The following is a 17,928-nucleotide window of genomic DNA, read 5'->3' on the forward strand; positions in this document are numbered from 1 at the left end:
CTGCCCTCTGGGTGGATGGGCCGGGCCCGGATGGGCTTTCAGAAGCTGCTGCCTGCATGGAGAGCAGGGGGAGCCCAAGTTAGCCCCCCCCCATTGCCAGCTGGGCCAGGCCTGGCCAGGCTTCTGAGAACTGCTGCCCAAATGCAGCGGGAGAGGAGGCCTAGGTCAGGCCCTTCTGCCTCTGGGCGGCTGGGCCGGGCCTGGCCGAGCCCTCTGAGAACTGCTGCTTGCATGAAAGCAGCTTAGGTGAAGCCTTTCTTTGCAGCTTAGTGATAGCTCTGAGCTGGACCGCCCTGGATGAGACCGAGGGATGGAAAAAAGGACATTTGCCGGTTTCTTCTACCAGCCCAGTGCATGCATGTGGCCTTTGCAAGCCCAGGCCAAAAATTTAACCCTTTCTTAGCAATACAGAACTTTTAAAGCACAATTCATCCTTGAGAGAAAGAAGAAAACAGAAGGTACATAGAACAGACACTGCATGAAGTCAGTTAGATGAGAAGTGAAAGAACTAATAATATTGGAATAGGATTGAAGAAATGGACATTTTTAACCGGACTCTTCTAAGGTAAATTATGAAGAAATTAACTGTTCTTTGAAGCATCTTAGTATTATTTGGGTAGAATGCTATTCTAATCAAAATTAAGGACTGGTGTAATAGAGATTTATTTGGGAACTGTGAAACCCCCGCTTCTGGGTCAAAAAGGAGGTCTCAGCCCTTTGAGACAAAGATAATTTTAGATCAGAAGAAGTATTTGTAAATAATACCCTAAATACACTGAGAAGCTCTGCAGATAGAACATAGTCTGCAAAAACTCCGGGCAGCAGCAGATTTGTGTGTAAGCAAACATCTTCATAAAAGATCTTAGGACTCTTCTCCTAAAATAATGTGTAGTTATGTCTAAGTAGTGAAACTGACTGAAAACCCTAAGTTGTGTTTTTTCTCTATGTTCTTCAATAAGAGAGTTAATAGTTTGTAAGAGGAAAGAAGCGTGTTTTTAAAGTTTCCTTCTGTTTTAGTTTTTTTTCCAGCTTTCTTCTGTCGGGGTCGGGTTACCGGAGCCGCGGGAGAAATGCCTCATGCTGTCATGGTCAGCAGATCTCACTTTATTAAGGTTGCATTACATTTTTATACTTTTCATAATTAGCTCATACATATTGCAAAAGCCAAGCTCATCATTGGACATAACTAATTAACGCAAGCATTACTTCGTGACGACCTTAACATTTGCGAAACAGCTAAAGTCAGTACATCATATCTTTAGTTTCCCCATATTTGACTAATTTCACATCCGGCTTACATCCTGTTCTTCACATAAGCCTTCCTTCAAGGATAGCATATCCTTGAGGCCTAAATTCTTACTAGTTTAATCATGTCATGTCCCTTTTCTGCGAGCCACTGCTCTGATAAGCTCTCAACACTTCCCCCGTTTTCTTTTATGGCAAACATCGACATTTTTACATCAAACAGCACTGTGGCAAACAGCGCAAACAAGCATTTAAAGCTGGAAGAAGTCCAAGCCGCACGTCCTCTCCAGAGTTAATCACGAACTGAGTCCCAGTCAGTCCCGGCAGGCTGTCAGCCTGTATCAGCAGTGGTTGGAGCGTCTTTCTTAAGCGATGAAGCCTCCTCCCTTCGGGGCTGTTCATTTATTGCGGCTCGCGTCCATCTAGCAGGAATCCAGGCGGGACCTGTTGGGGACGAAACACAAACATATCCTCGGCCCCAGTAAAGCGCTTGTGCGGGGCCCTGCCATATTCCTGTTTTTGGGTCCCTATACTGGACAAAAATAGGCGGTGTGGGAGGGGACGCTGTCTGGAAGTGGGTAATAACAGGAGGGACTGTCCTATCTCCAAAAAGACACAAATGGTTTAACACAAATAAGCATCTCAATAACTTCTCTTTTGGATCTGTAATGTCTGAGAATTTGAGCAAATAGCGTTTCAAAGTCCCGTTAGCCCTCTCCACTATGGCTTGGCCCGTGGATACATGCGGGATTCCCCGTGTGTGCTTAATATTCCAAAACTGCATGTATTGTTGTATGCGCTGGCTACAGTATGCCGACCCATTATCTGTTTTAATGTTCTGAGGTACACCCATTACTGCAATACAGCTGTTAAGGTGCTTTTCAACATGTTTGGCTTGTTCCCCTGTTTGTGCTGTAGCCCACAAATAGTGACTAAATGTATCGATGGTGACATGCACATACTTAAGCCTCCCAAAAGCAGGAACATGCGTGACATCCATTTGCCATAGTTCATTTGGAGACAATCCTTTCGAATTTACCCCTAATCCTAATCCCACCCCTCCGTTATGATGGCTGCACACAGAACATGTTCTAATAATCGCCCTTGCTTCATTAACTGAAATATTGAATTCTCGTGCTAGCCCTTTTGCATTCTGATGAAAAATATTATGGCTCTCTTTGGCTTGTAAGGTGCAGGGCAAAACAGTTTGCTGACTAATAGCCACTAATCGGTCAGCTCGAGCGTTCCCTTCTCCTAAACCTTCTGTCCATTTGTGGCTTCTGACATGCATAATAGCATACGGACATTCTCTCATTTGTAAAGTTCGTTGGAGCTGTACGAACAGTTCACCCAATCGAGGATTATTTACTTCCTTTAGGCTAGCGTCTTCAATCCTGGAAGCAACTCCAACCACATAAAGAGAATCAGAAACAACATTAATGGGTCCCCAAAAGGTTTGGAACACCCATAGGACAGCTAGGAGTTCCAATGTTTGAAGGTTATCTTGTGGTGTTGCCAGGATAATGTGATCGTGCCATTGTCCATTTTCATTCCATGTCGCCGCTGCTCGGCGGGAACGCTTCCCGGCATCAGTAAACACTGTAGTTGCTCCAGGAATGGGGTGATCTTCTCTTAACGGCTTAGTTATCAGCTGCCGTTCTCCGAACCAATGCAACAATTTTGGTTTGAGGGGGCCTGTAGTAATCAAACTGGGTGATTGCAATAGTGCTTCAGCAAGGTTATTAGAGTTAAGCAAGAACCAGTCCAAAGATGCTTTTTCCATTGGTAGTTGTATTGCGTCGGGCTCTTTCCCACTAAGTTCGATTGCTCGAAGACGGCCTTTGACAATTAAGCCAGCTAATTTTTCAATTTTTTGTGTTATTGTTTTTCTTTGCTGCAAAGGAGGGCTTAACCATTCTATTATTCCTAAGTCTTTCCCCTTTTCTGCGCTCTCCCCCGTTTTCTTTTCTTGCGTGATCGCCCCTAGCAAATGATTTTTGCTATTCCAGATCGTTAAAGAAATGGGGCTGGAGGGGTTATAGCGTGTAACGAAACCGTTGGCAACACACCATAAAAAGTTTTGAAGCGCAGTTTTCTGTTGAGGTGTCAGTGTAATAGGAGTAGACGGGTTAGTACCTTTTAGCAGGGGATGCAGTTCCTCTAAAAGTGTATTTGGGATGCCTACTACGGGCTTGAGCCACTGTAAATCCCCTAACAATTGCTGCGCTTCATGTAGGGTAGTCGGTTCAGTCTGAATGGTAAGTTTTTGTGGGCGCACTTGTTTTTGCGTGATGGTCCATCCCAAATATTTCCATGGGGCTTGCAGCTGAATTTTTTCCCTGGCCACAGTTAAACCATAGTCAGTCAATGTAGCGACAATAAATTGTACTTGGGATACATCAAATGGGTTCTTGTAGATAAGTCTATAACGGGAAGAGTAATGGCTCCTGAGGAGCCAAGGCATCCGGTACCGCGTGGCTCCTTGGATCGTGGCAAAATGTTCGCAGTCAATTGTGGCAGAGGTACAAATTGAGCAATCCTCTGACCCTTTAGAATTTTCATTGGTGGATAAGGAGTACTGGCAATAACAAAAAATTCTCCTTCGGAGTCAGCGTCTACAACTCCTGGTTCAATAAACAGGCCTAGCACCGATCCCGATGAGCGACCTAAAATAAGTCCTCCTGTAGGCTGTCCATTAACAATAATGGGGCCAAAAACTCCGGTAGAAACGACATGCGGGCTGTTGTTAAACAAGGTAACAGTTACTGCTGCTGCCAGGTCCAATCCGAGGCTGCCGGAGGTTGCTGGCATGAGCTGGTTGTCGGCAGAGCAGCTGGAGCTACTTGTGTCTTGGCGCGGCCCAACTTCGCGCTGGTTTTGCAGTTTCCCGATCCGGACCGGGCACAGGCGACGCTGTTATGGGTGTTAGAGCGGCATTTCTCGCACCAGATACCGGTAGCGTTGCACTCACGACGGATATGCCCCAATTTTCCGCAGCGAAAACATTTCATTCTTCCTCCTGTATTAGAGCGTTGACGTGCCGTTGCCGCTTGGAGGGGTGCGAGGGCAGCTAAAACCTGAGTATGTGCTGAGGCGGTTTGCTCCCTAAAAGCCTGCGCTTGTTGCTGCAGTCCCTCCCCTATTTTCTGAAGAGCTTCTACCATAAAAACTTGAGTGCCTGAAGGCATGGATTCAGCTTTGTCTAACAAATCCTGCACATTCCAATGACCTGGGGCTGCAGCTATAAGGGAACGGGTATTAGCATTCCCATTTTGTAAAATACATTGCTTAACTAAAGCATCCTGCATATGATCAGCAATACCTGCCTTGCTTAATGCTTCAATTATTTTATCAACAAAAGATCCTAGGGGTTCTTCTCTACCTTGTTTGATTCCCATATATATGGGGGTACCGCCTGGAGCTCTGATTTTGCCCATCGCTCTTCTTGCTACTGCCATAGCCTCTCTTAACTTCTCCTGTCCTAAAGCTACCTGTGCCTCGATTCGATGAAATGGTCCTTGCCCCATAAGTTCATCCATTGTGAGTCCTGTTAAGGGATCGCCCTGAGGTCGCGGCAAGGCAGCACTCATGGCTGCCTCTTCTCGCCAGCGAGCCTCAAATAGTAGCCGCTGATGTGGCGTATAAATAAGTTTAGAGGTCCCTCTAATGTCCGATGGCAAAAGGAGGTTGGCATTAAACAAAAACTCTAACATTTGTTTAGCAGGCTCACTCGTGACTCCGTAGCTGGCTACAGTAGCTCTAAGCTGAGAAAGCAGCTTCCAGTCAAGATTTACAAGCTCAGCTCTTTGGCCCCCTTGCGGATTAGGTTGAAAAATAACAGGAAAAGCGCAAGTATCAATCTGTTCCTGGGCAGCCGCCGCAAGCTCAGGGTCTTCCCTCTGCCACTCCTGTTGCGCCAGAGCCGCCCATGTCTCTCTCCTGCCCTGTGCCATAGCCTCCGCGAGGTCCGAAAGGGCTCCGGGGAACGGCTCCGTGGCGGGGGGGGTCAGGAGGCGTGGGAGACAGGGGGTCGGCATTAGAGGGCAATGGCGGGGCTGTCGGCGGCGGCGGCGGTGGGGGCAAGTCAACAAAAGCCACTCCCGGGGGATTAGGATCAGAAGGGTGACCATAATAAATCTTATTTTTCCCCTGTGCTTCCTTAGCAGCTACAACCGCCTGCTTCTCAGCCTCACATTTAAGCAGTTCATTCTGTACAATCTTCCAAAACTTGCTCATTTTCTTGGCAGGTTTATCATCATCTAAAACTAATTCCCACAACTTGTCCCCATATTTATGCCATTCCGCTAATTCATGCACAGCATGAGGGTTAGCAAAGAACCCATAAGAGGTAGCATGCTCTAAGAGAGAAGGAAGATCCTTATCTAAATCAAGACCCTTCACACCCCGCCTTTTTAAAAGGGAAGCGAAGAGATCATACGCTGCTTGCCTGTCCATGCTTACCGGTACCGTCGCAACCCTCCAGGCGTCGGCAGCGCGTGTCAGCAGGGCACACCTATGTGCTCACCCCGGGTGAAAAAGTCACCGTCGCAGAGGACCCGAGCCCAACGCAGCTCTGAGGAGGGAGGGGGAGAAGCCTGTTCAGGCGCCAGATGTCGGGGTCGGGTTACCGGAGCCGCGGGAGAAATGCCTCATGCTGTCATGGTCAGCAGATCTCACTTTATTAAGGTTGCATTACATTTTTATACTTTTCATAATTAGCTCATACATATTGCAAAAGCCAAGCTCATCATTGGACATAACTAATTAACGCAAGCATTACTTCGCAACGACCTTAACATTTGCGAAACAGCTAAAGTCAGTACATCTTATCTTTAGTTTCCCCGTATTTGACTAATTTCACATCCGGCTTACATCCTGTTCTTCACATAAGCCTTCCTTCAAGGATAGCATATCCTTGAGGCCTAAATTCTTACTAGTTTAATCATGTCATGTCCCTTTTCTGCGAGCCACTGCTCTGATAAGCTCTCAACATTCTTCTTTTTTTCCCTGTTCTTTTAGTGTGTGTTAATAAAACTATTTTTTGTTCATTTTTAAGCTTAAACCTGCTTTGTTCATTTTTCTCCTAATCTCTCCCTCCCACAAAAATATTAACACTAAAACCCCTACATTGATTAGTGTTTCTGTCTGGTTTTATTAAATTAAAACCATTACATGACTCAGAGGGCCCCTGTTTGATTGCATATAAGGCTGACCAATTTATTGTTTTGGGAATGGCTCTTTCCATCCCCTTTGCGATCCGCTCCTGATAGCTTTCTAATTTTTTCAATTCTGCTGATCTGTTTGGATCCCACTGTGGGTTTTGGAGTGGGAAATAATCTTTCACATCCAGCTGTTGGGTTTTATAATAATCTTCTGTCAGATCCCCTGCTGTTTTTATGATTAATTGTTTTTCTGTCTTGGTCAGCGCATCCAATAATAATTGCATCTCACTCCAATCTGGATTGTGTTGTTTTATTATATATCGCAGACGTTTAGCTATGTTAACTGGATCACTGCAGTAATTTTTAGCAACCTTTTCCCATGCTTCCAAATTGATTGTGGAGAAGGGAACTTTAACCAATACCACTCCTCCCCCTGGTGTCACTGCCTCATGCAGAGGTGCCTGTAATATGTGTGTCTGTTGCCTAGTCCGGTGTGCAATCGGGGAGGTGTCTGTATCCTCTGAGTCTACATCCTCCTCCTCATCCCTTTCTTGTCTTATGTGGGGAGGATTAAGCAAATCATCCATCAGGTCTTGTTCCTGGGCTATAGTGGTGTGGGATTTGTTTTGGTTTTATTGTATGTGCTGTTAATTTATGGTTCCTTCTATGTACCCCTGTTTGTTCCCCCTAATGGTCTTTCCCTGTTTTTCTCCCCTCCAACCATTATATGTCAATCCCCCACTCCCCCCTCCTCTGGGGTCTGCCTGTCATCTCGGGGCCTTCCCCTGGAGCTAGAAAGTTCTTCCAAGGGTGTCGAGTGATAGGTCAGATCCAGAGGGGGTCCCTCCCCATCATTTATGTTTGGTTTATGAAAATATCATTCATGCGTGTGACCCCCTCCCCGGTGATCCCTGATTTGCTCACCCCCTGCCTCTTCTCCTTGTTCCACCCCCAAATAAAAGGCGCTGGCAAGCAGCCTGGGGGCCTCTGCCTGGGCAGTTACCTGGAGGTCAGGAGGTCCCACGGCAGGGCTCCAATAAACTCTTGTAACCCGCTCAGCAGAGTCTGCCTTTTAATCTCTGCCATTGTTGCCTTGCACCACCTGTGCCTACCGCCGAGGTCACGTGGGAGCCAAGACCCCACAGGATCGGAATAGCTGGCGCTGCCAGCTGTCCGTACCTTTCCACACCGCGGTGCCTGAGCTAGCCTGGGAGAGCGTGGAGACCATGCTTAAAGCACCGCAACACTGGGCCACAGTCTGGTAAACCTAATCAGATTTTGTACATCTTTGCCCTATGCTACACGCTGAACAACACCGCTTAAGCCCTCCTCTCTTAGTCTTATTCTCTTTCTCCAGGGCTAACAACAGAGGGTCAGATGGAGCCCTGATCCCACAATTCCTCTGCCATTCGGTGAAAATATACTTCCCTCTAGCCACCCCCCGGCTCTCGCTAGCTCAGTTATTCAGGGGTTTTAGGGAAATATATTTCAGAGAGACAGAATAGAGATTTCAAAAGAGTGGCTCTCACCCCCAGCTTCTGTCCAAGCTTTATTCTCGATGTGATGTTCCAGGAGGCCGAGGAGAGAGAGAGAGAACCAGGAAGAAACAGGGGTATATCTAGTTTTGGGCCAAGGAAAGATATTGGCCCTGAGCCAATAGGGTCAGGAGTAGGTATGATAGGGAAAAAGGGTTGAACTACATAGCACAGGTTTCAGGGGGACTCTGAGGGGAAAAACCATTCCTCAGAGGAACACAACATCTCCCCCTTTTTTGCTAAACTGCCCCCTGCTCCCCTTACCAGCTCAGCCTCGCAATCTATTTGCAAGGACGGCAAGCTTCTGCCTCAGTGCTGATGCATCTCTTGGCAGATCAGCATCTGTCTGCTATTTTCCGGAGGGTCTCACCTCAATACGGCTGCATCTGTCGGCGATTTCAGCGTCTAACCGCTCAGCGTCCCATCGCTAATTTTCTCCTCTGGGTCGTCACCCCAAGGTCCCTGTTCGGGCACCAATTAAAGGTGATTTTTGGAAAAAAAACCACGGGGAGCAGCCCGAGTCAAACACCTTCACAGAAGTAGTGGTGAATGCTCCTTTATTGAGGGTACACAGGGTTCTTTTATACATATATCATTCTTGTGCACAAGCTGTTCATGCGGCATTTTACTATATGTCATTGGCTATCTCCTCGTGTCCACAAGCCCCAGGCGGCTATACTATTTGCTAGTGTTATCTGCATAAGCATTCCTTTGCAGTTACCTGTTTACACTTTGTTGAGGGGCCAACAGCTTGTTCCCAGGCTCTTCGTCCTGGTTCTCAGGCTCAATGTCCTTGACAGTGCTAAAACAACAGAACTTTCCCAGCACTGTAAGGCCTCTCCGTGTCTATCTCCAAAAATCCTGCTACACCAGTCTGTGTCACTTAGGTGCAAGGACTCTGTCAGTTGCAACCTAAAAGGCTTTTGGAGCCATTCAGTGGTTAGACAGGGTCTGCTCACGTCATGATCTGAAAGGGTCATATCTTGTGACTTCTGCTGAAAGGCAGAACTGGTTATAGCAGGATTAGTTAATTTAACATTTGCATTTTCTAGTTTTTTATCCCGCCTCCTCGGACATGCCCCATTTATGTCAGCACGCTGGGCAAGCCGGCACTCACCTTTTAGTTTTTTGAAAAATCCCCTTTGGACCCTTGAGACCCCCCACCCCCATTGTCCTGAAAGTCCAGAAATTGCTTCTTTAAAGGGCATTGAGATGCCCAATGTCCAGCCTGATCACACAGGAGACACGTCGTTCTTCTCTTGGGTGGTGGCTGTGGCACAGGCACAAGAGGCATGGTGTCTGCTGCGGCAGCTCTTTGCGGTGGTCTGAATGCATCTCTGGAACTGTGGTTAAGGTGAGCTGTCATGAAGGGAACCTTCCTGGCACACACCTGGAGCATGTCATCTAATGTTGGAGCCGGTTCCATGGGCAGGCTGAGGGTGGCTGCCTTGCACTGTTCGTTTGCATCGGTCAGCGCCATTTCCTCCAGGACCTGTTCTTGGGCTCCTTCTTTCTTAACCTGTAACTCGATAGCTCAGGTTAATCGCTCCACAAATGTTACAAAAGGTTCTGATGGAAGCTGCTTTATTTTACTGTAAGGCCCATTGAGCTGGATTGAAAAGAATGCTTTGGAAGCAGCATCTTTAATGCACTCCAAAACAGCTAATGGAGTTTCCTGAGCCTGCTTGAGGGCTGCGACCCATTCACCATCACCACATAGATGTTCTAATCGAATTGGCAAATTATTATTATCGACAGCCGTTTCAGGATTTTGGCAAAGCTCTGGAAGTAAATCTCTTAATCTTTTTTTCCATGTAGAGTCCCAAAGCCTAAAGTGTGTGGACGAAAGGAGGGAAGAAAAAAGCTGCCAGAGGTCAAAGGGAACAATAGGATTCCCTGCTAAATTTGCTCTTAAAAGGCTGCAAAAGTATTCACTTTCGCGTCCAAAATTGGCCTGAGCTTTGCATAAATCCTGAATCGCTTGTTGGGGGAAGGGGTCCCAATCACCATGGACAGCACCCCCCCTTTTTGACCGTCCATTTGTGACAGGGGTGGCAGAAAAGCCGGGATCACTTCCTGCTTCCGGGTTCCCGGCTCCCCCCCCTTCACCTCCGGGGCGTGGGAACTGGGATTGTGGGTGGGGAAACCGTGGGAACCAGAGGCAGGGAGGGGCTGGAGGCTTGAGTCACAATGGGTGGAGTCGGAGGGCGGAGGTTTGAGGGTAGGGGCAGAGTCAGAGGAGAGGGTGGTGCCAGGGGCGGCACCGAAGGGAAGGAGGGGTCTGGAGAGGAGAAGGGATTGCAAAAGGGATTTTGGGAAGGAGGGACAGACAAAGAAAAAGGCTCCTCGTGGCTCGAGAGCACATGGCTTCGGCCATTTTGGGGAACAAAGGAGTCTCCTCCATCTCGTGACCCCCCTTCCGAACTAAGACTAGTTTGGGAATCACTAAGATGGGGGTTTTGTGCACTTGAACTGTCTGCACATGTAAACCGAACACGAGGTTTACAAACTGGGGAAGAAGGGAGGTTTGGGGAAAGTTTAGGGGTTTCTCAAGGAATATCTGAGTTTGGGGGAGGAATTTTGGGGTCGGGATAGGGAGAAACTGAGGAAACTGGGGAAAATCCACAAAGAACTGGCTTTTTTTTTGTTTTCATTTTGTTTTTGCAATGCAAATAAAATCTGCAGGCTCCAAAGAGCAAAATTTGCAGTTTCTTTACCATTAGGGGACCTTGATTGAGACAGTTTTTTTCAACAGCTTCCCAAAATTCTGGGGAGCTTATTTGCTCTAATGATACATGTGGAAAATGAGAAAACAACCACTGAATTAATTTTTTCAGCTGTTTCTTTGAACAATGGGTCCCCCTATCATCCAAGGCACTTAAAATTTGGTAATAGACTCTTCTTTGAAACACAGACAGCCTAGCATCCATTTTTGGCTCAGATTTTAAGTTTCTGTGTCCCCTTTAACTGTGACTGGGAAACCGAAAGGAAAAAAAAACCTCGCTGGAGAGAAAAAAAAAAAGCCATAGGGGAAACTGTTACCTTTTCCACCCCCTGGGCTGCGCAGCTGAAACCGAATTTGCTATTAAAGCACCCTGAAGGTTTGCTCTGAAAGCGAAAACCTTCCCCCAAACGAAAAAAACCCTTTTCCCTGAGGAACAATGCCTCTGAAAAGATTTTTCTTTAGAGCCCAAAGTGGTAATACTTACCAAACATCCAGCATGCAGACGAATCTTTCTTTTCTTTCCCAATCACTCCTTTTGCCTGAGCCTGACCCTTTTGGTGCAGAAAGGGCTTCTAGTCTCAGTTCCCAGGGTGGGCTGTCCACTAACATGCAGTTACCTTCTCTGGGAGCAGGCTGCCATTCGGGGGGCTTCTTCGCAGCACTCCGATGGGTTTTTTAAGTCCAAAGGAAAACTGCAGCCTTGGTCTGTGGAGTCCTGTGTTTCGGAGACTCCACAGCGAACTCCAAGCCTGATGGGTCTGTCTCTCTGCGTGGTTGGGCTACGTTTTGGGACTCATGTGCCTGCGTGAGGTTTCTCGGCCATATGCTCCACGCGTGGTTCTTCCAGCTTTCTGGGAGCCCCTTGTGGCTTCGAGGCTCACGTTTGGGTGCCAGCTGTGGCGGTTCTTTAGAGAGATCCAGACGTCCATCGATGGCAAAAGGAAAGAGAGTCTGCTCTTTGCTCCGGGGGGGAAATCATGGCTTTATTTTTGGGGGTCCTTCCCCTGCAGAGTCCGGAGCCCAGTAGCTCCTTCCTTGTCCCCGTCCTGTGGCAAAAGAGACCGCCCCACCTCCATCCCAGGGCTTTTATCCAGGGGGCAGGGCCTAGAGGCAGGGACAAGCCACTACCCAATCAGGGACAAGGTGGGAGTGGAACAGAGTTGGGTTATATTCCAGTGTGGGAGGATGGGCACGGCCGAGCAGGGACAAACCATGTGATACAGTTTCCAAGGGGAACAGGGGATACAAAAGAAAACATTACAAAACCCAGTATAAAAATGAAACACAATAAAAACCCAATTAACACGCTGCAACAGTCATGGGTCTTAGACTTTTGCATACTGGGGTGTCACCTTTTAAAGATGAATAACTCCAAAGCAAAAGTTTCTTCATCTCAAGGTACAGAGGTATCTTCTCACTTCTTCACTGGCGCAGAGGGCTTCTCATCTTTATCTCTGTTCAAGCATCTTATAGGATTAATATTACTTGCTCAAATCCATACACAAATCTAAACAATCATCTCCCCAAATGCTTATCTTTCTCATGATTTAAAGGAATGATCTAAATATAGTGTTCATTTCTATGGCTCAAGTAAGAATGGAACAACCAACTCTTCAGCCCTCTGTCCCAACAGTCTTTTCACTCTTGCTCTACTGACTTCATGCTGTTTCTTCTTTATGTTCACTCTGTCCCTTTTTTTTCTCTCTCAGAAAAGGGCCAAGCTCTGGAAGCTTCATGTTGCCAGGAGAGGGTTAAATGTGCCCAGAGTCTCTTCTGTCCCATGGTAGCTTGTGGTATTAGACGTTCAAGGCCGCGCTGGTGAGGGAGGAAGAACTCACAGAAACATCAGAGATCAGAGGACCTGGGCAGTCCTGAATCACAAAAAAACCAGGCAGGATCATAAATGCCTTTTCAGCCCACCCCTCAGTGTAAATCAGGGTGGCCTCAGCATAAATGGTGCCCATAGCTCTTATCAGGGGCCCGGCAGAGATCTCTCCCTGCTCTAGGGAAGTTTGGAGAAAGTAGTTGTTGTAAAGCAGCAACCTCTCCTTCCCCCCCACCCGGGAGCCGATAGAATCCGGCCAGGCCTCAGGCTAGCTCCTCCCCCAAAAAGGGGGGAGCAGCAGGCCCACCTCAGTGTTACTTGTCTCTCTCTGGCTAAAGGAAAGAAGGAAAAGACCCACCTACAGGAAATCAAGGGGTTTTATATGGTACTTCCCAAAGTCATAGCTAACAATTTTCAGTGGTCAAAATAGATGCCAATATTCCAACTAACCCTCTAATAGGTCTCTGTCCTTTCCAAAGCAATTCCCAGGTCCTGACCTGGAGAATTATTCTGCATTCTTCTATAACTCAAAAACCAAACTGTAGTAACCCATGACAGGCTGCCCACACTTCCTGATTTATTTCTGCATAAGCCTTCTCAGACATTTTACACAAAGATATCGCAATGTTGGACTCTCTGTCATTTTTTACAATACTAATTTGCATTCTTACTTTAGGCATCAAATCCCTTCCCAGTAAATTACAATCACAATTAGGAACAAACAGGAATTTGTGCATTTCAAACCTGTCCCTCACATCTATTAATAGGGGTTGAATAAAATACACTCGCTCATCCTTTCCAATCACTCTTTGAATGACCACTGATTTTTTTTTTTTTTTGATAATTCCTCGCCCTTGGGTATGAAATTTAAGTGGTGGGTCCTTGATATAATGGAAGCCACTGACACCCCTAACAATCTATTTCCATTATCCTCTGGAATTCCTCCTCCTGAGGGTCCAGCTGTTTCTGCGGACACTCCCTTTTCCAATGCCCTTCTGCCCGGCAGATAGCACACTGGTTCCTTCCCAGCCGCTGTTTGGGTTGGCTCTGCCACTTCCTTGTGGCTTACCCCGTCCCCTCTGTCCCGGGGGACCCCTTGGACCCTGCGGTTTATTCTTCTGTGGCTTCAAAAACTCTGCCATTATCTTTGCCTTAGCTTTTACCTTTTCCTCATCCCTCCCCTTTTTTTTCCTCTTTTTCCTTTTTTCTTAACACATAGATTTCTCTTGTTGCTTGTCTAAACTATATTAATCCACATTCCTGTTCAATCCATCCTTTGCAATTCTCCTCTAAATACTTCAATAAAATACAACACAAATGAATTCCATCTGTTCCATTAAGGCGGCCATATAAGCCCCTTTGGGAATTTATACTCTAGCCACACAAAATAAAAAAAATTTACCATTATGTCCATAGTTACCTCTGGGTGAATGCATAATCTGTCCCAAGATGTCAGCATTCTTCCCAAGGGACTCTCCGGGGGTATTATAGGATCGTCATCCCTTTTGCCGGTGCCCCTTCCCAGCCTTACACTTGCAACCCTCCATGGGTACTCTGTTTTACCTGTACTGCCCTCCATGGGCGCCCTCCCAGGTTTGCTCCCCGAAGATCCCATTTTACTCACTGGTGAGATTTTCAGTGGTCCTTCCCTGCGGACTCTTCACAGACCCCCCTGGTCCGCCACTCGTCTGTCTCCTGGACGGTCTTGGGAACCCAATTGATCGCCCGGTGCCGGCCGGCACCAAGGGGAGCTGATCACCGAAACTGGGTGAGGCGCACCTTTAGCTCTGCTCACTGCCTGCCGCCCCGGATGGTGGAAATATCTCGTACAAGAGCCCCCAAATTGTTAGGCAAATTAATCCACGAACACCAGGGGTTTATGTCCAAAAAGGAGACAGAGGAGTCCTTTTGCTTTATTCGAATAAAGGGAGAGGCCATGGGGCATTTCCCCTGGGGTCTCTCAGATTTTTGGAGGACACAGCCTCCTTTTTATCCTAATTTCCCGGCTGCATTTCCCTCTCTCTTTCCCCATTGGCTGAGGTACTTGAGAGGTACAGACCCTGAAATGCCTAAGACCTAAGATTCCCCTTTTAATGTATAACCCCCCTAATTTTTAATTATGGGATTTATGGGTTTTCCCCATTGTTACTTTCATCTTTCGATATCCAATTTCATTTATAAACAAACCTATGGTTTGTTTGTAATGGCAAATATCTTATTTTCCATTCATTAATCAATAGAATCCTTCCCATTGTTTCTCTTATTTCTCAGTGCTAGTTTTATCTACCAGCAGACCCAGAACTTGTTTGTAAAGACAAATCTTGTCATTCTTCTCATTATGCACATTGTATTTCCTGGTCAGAAAGATGTATAGGCTTGTCTAGCCCCGATGATCTGTTGACAATGATGTGCCTTTTAAGACTTTAAAGAGTTAGTTCCAGTGCTATTAAATATTAATTTCAGCAAAACTTTTGAGACTTCCCGTGCCTTGTTGGTGCAACACGGGAAAGCTTCTGGCCATCCAGAAGAAATATCTACCAATATGAAAATGTTCCAGTCCCCATTCTGCCTGGACAGCTCTTCAAAATCAATTTGCCAATAATAACCTTGTAAATTCCCGTTTTACTACCCCAGCAATGGCCTTTTTCCTTTCTTGGGATTATTTTGCAAAACAAATCACACATTTTTCAACAACTAATCTATTATTTTCTGTCATCTTTGTGCTTACTATGTTCCTTGATAAACTAGGTACCATAGTACCATATTCTCTATTTCCTTATGTGTTTCCTGATGTTTTAGTTCTGTTATCTTATACATTAATTGTGGAGGTACAATTACCTGCCCACATGAGGTTACCAATCACCTGCTGGGATTTCCCATAGCTTCTGATGATGGGGCTAACTGCCTATCCTGATTACTATAATTTGGTTTCTGTTCCCAGACATTCAACTTTTTGCTAGGTATTAGTGCAAGGGTACCTTTTTCAGCAACCTCTTTAGTTGTTTTGCCAGCTAATTGATTCCCTGTATTAACTGGGGAGTTTCCAAACTGATGGGCTTTACAAGGGCATCATGGCCACTTCTGAGTTTTGCATACTCTGTAGTAGTTGACTGATTTCTTCTTTGTACTTAATAGGAGACCTCTGCGCCAATAACAATCCCCTTTCCTTCTATATGGTTTCATGGGTGTGTATTATTCCAAAAACATGTTTTAAATCAGTCCATCTGTTTACTCTTTCAGTGATTTCTAGCACTCGCTGTAAAGTCATTGCTTTTGCTTTTTGTGCTGATGTGTTAAAAGGTAAAGCCTGGGCTTCTATTGTCTGAGTCGAGGTTCCCACTGCATACCCAGCTGCCCATTTTCCGTTTCGTACCATGCTGCTCCCACCACTGTATAGGTGCAGTTCCTGGTCCTGGATGGGATTGCTCTTGAGATCCAGTCTGCCAGAACACACTTGTCCAGTAGTTACCAGACAGTCATGGTACAAAGGTCTCTGGGCTTCTTCTGAAGCCTGGAGAAACATGGCTGGGTTTAAAGTAGTCATTACCTTAAGCAGCTCAACATTGTCCTGCTCCAATAGGGCAACCTGGTATTTCAGCATCCTGCTGGCAATATCCAATGTCCTCCTTTTTGTTCCAAACCAGCTATTACCAGGTGGGGCACATATCAGCTTTTGTGTTTCTCTGCAGCTACCACTGCTCTCAGGTATCCAGGTCATCCTTTACTCACATTGTCCAACTGTTTGGACAGGCTGCTTCTATGACCCCAAATGCTGCACCAGTCCCCCTAGTGGCAGGTGCATCCTTTCATGCCCAAATAACTCAAGTGGTTTGGTTCAAATGTGAGAGTCACAGTGCAGAAGTTGTCATTAAGGTTCTTTTAGGGCTTCAAAGGCCCTCTGACTCTCAGGAGTTCATACTAAGTATTTTTCAGTGGAGGATTGTACAAGGGTTTTGCCAGTACCCCATAATTGTCAATCCATAATGACACCATCCAGCCATGCCTAAGAAGGCTTGTAGTCCTTTTCTCTGGAGTCTGACAAATGACTTATTTTCAGCTGCTTCCCAAGCTTTTTTCCTGCAAGATCTCAGAACTAAGATATATTACTGCTTTGCTTGAAGCCTTACCCACCTCCTCCTTGGCTTGGAGGGCACTAAACCCATTTGTTAATAGCAAGTCTTTAGGAGGAACAAGAGCATTCCTCCTTGTACAGAGAGTGGTTAGTTTCCAGCCTTCTTTTGACTTTGGATTTCTTGAGACATGGTGCAGAGCCTCCGTGCATCTCCGATGTAGAGGGGGGCTGAAACTCCTGAGTCTGTAGGGTCTCTGAGAATATCCTAGCTATCTCTTTCTCATCTTCATGAATGCTGTGCAGTCTGCTTACTTCCTCACATAACTTCTTGACCTGGTGACATAGCTCCTTGACAGGGACACACCTTCTGCAGAGGAGGTGACTCAGCCCCAACTTCCCAGACAGGCATCAGGCACTCCTTACAACCAGAGGCCTGCAGAGCCACATCTACTGTCAGGTCTGTCACTGGTGCAGCAACTCCAACAGCCACTGGGGAACGAGTTCTACAGTGTGTCATCACCATAACGTTGGGAGCTCACACTAGTAAGACTGGGAAAGCAGGGGCTTCTTTTGCCCCTTGGTGTTAACTGCTGCTCCTATTTGCTACTCTCTGGTAATGCTACTGTGTTGGCCCTCCTATGAAGAGGAGCCCTTCCTTGTCAACTGCAGTGCAAACTGCTGCGCTCCACCTTGGCTGACATGCCATGTCCTGTTTATTCTTTCTGCTGTGCTCATGGTCTCTCATGCTCCCTGGGGGCTCCTGCACCTGAGCTGTTCACCTCTGTGAGTGACAGACTGAGCTTAAGTCAGCTGCTGTCACTCCTGACCCTGCCCATGCTGAGTCAGCTGTTCTTGTTCAAGCTCCACATGGGTCTTGACACTCTCCTGGGGTTACCCTGCCTTTAGAAACTCACTGCTGCAATCTCCTGCTCTGCTGCAGGATGTGCCTGCACAAGAGCTGTTTACTCCCTCAACATGCTAGCCATGCTTTGATGCAGCCCAGGACACTGTTTCTGGGCTGCAAATGCAGATTGCTAGCTCGTGTTGAGCTTCTCATCAACCACCACCTCCAAGTCCTTCGTGGCAGGGTTACTATCAATGCATTCTCTGCCCAGCCTGTACTTGTGCTTGGGATTGCCCCGACCCAGGTGCAGGACCTTGTACTTGGCCTTGTTGAACTTTATGAGGTTCACACAGACCTACCTCTCAAGCCTGTCCAGGTCCTTCTGGATGCCATTCCTTCCCTCCAGCATGTTGACTGCACCACACAGCTCAGTGTCATTGGCAAACTTGCTGAGGGTGCACTCAATCCCACTGTCCCATGTCACTGACACAGATGGTTGTAGTGGTTTTAGTTAAAACTG

The sequence above is a fragment of the Hirundo rustica genome, chromosome W (assembly GCF_015227805.2).
Source record: "Hirundo rustica isolate bHirRus1 chromosome W, bHirRus1.pri.v3, whole genome shotgun sequence".
Taxonomy (NCBI): Eukaryota; Metazoa; Chordata; class Aves; order Passeriformes; family Hirundinidae; genus Hirundo; species Hirundo rustica.